We start from the raw sequence: 945 nt of genomic DNA, 5'->3' as shown, positions 1-945 counted from the left end.
AAAGAGTGAGCTCAGCCTTTGCATGGAGCCGTGTGGGAGGGTGTGGGGTGATGCTGACCCCCCCGAACCCCCATACTCACTGAGCCCCCTTGTGGGCTGAAGCAGCCTCTCCTTGCTATCTGATGATGCTGGCCCTGCCCAGGGCCCCTTTAATGAGCTCCCTGTGTCCCACCATCCCTCAGTGTCTTCAGATCACAGTGGGGTCCCCAGATGGCCAGTGGGATGGGGCAGGATTGAATATCAAGCCCAAATCAAAATCTGGGCAAAGCTTTGCTATTACATATCATCAAAAATCTGGAGACAGGGCTTCCCTGGTGGCGCAGTGGTTGAGAGTCCGCCTGCCGATGGATGATCCCACGTGCCGCGGAGCAGCTGGGCCCGTGAGCCATGGCCGCTGAGCCTGTGCGTCCGGAGCCTGTGCTCCACAACAGGAGAGGCCACAACAGTGAGAGGCCCACGTACCGCAAAAAAAAAAAAAAAAAAAAAAAAAAAAATCTGGAGACAATCTGTGAATGGACCGACTGAGCTGAACTTAATACGTACGTACCAAGCAGGAGTTTTGGATTCAGGGTGTCAGGCTGATCAGCTGGGGTGGCTCTCATTGTCTCCAGGGTTAACTTATTGGTTGGCAGGTACGCTGAACCTGACTCAGCGGTGGCCCACGCTCGCTGAGGCAGGGATAACAGAAATGCCGAGGTGTAACGTAGAGACAGAGTTGTATGAATTAACCATGGGTGACCTGCTGCTCCTAAGCACGCTCCAAAATACCATCGTGCCTTCCTTCACCAAGAGGGTAAGAACCATGCTGCTGAGGCAGCCCAACAGACTTCAAAGGTCTCAGCGTCCAGGTGGGGGTCCTACCAGTGATCCGACTCCTTATTTCTGGGGGTGGGGGGGTGGGGGGGGATAGAGCCCGTCGGAGGGCAGAGGCCACGGCAGGCATGA

The sequence above is a fragment of the Lipotes vexillifer genome, unplaced genomic scaffold, assembly GCF_000442215.2.
Source record: "Lipotes vexillifer unplaced genomic scaffold, Lipotes_vexillifer_v1.1 scaffold382, whole genome shotgun sequence".
Classification (NCBI taxonomy): domain Eukaryota; kingdom Metazoa; phylum Chordata; class Mammalia; order Artiodactyla; family Lipotidae; genus Lipotes; species Lipotes vexillifer.
Note: the sequence above shows the minus strand (reverse complement) of the source record.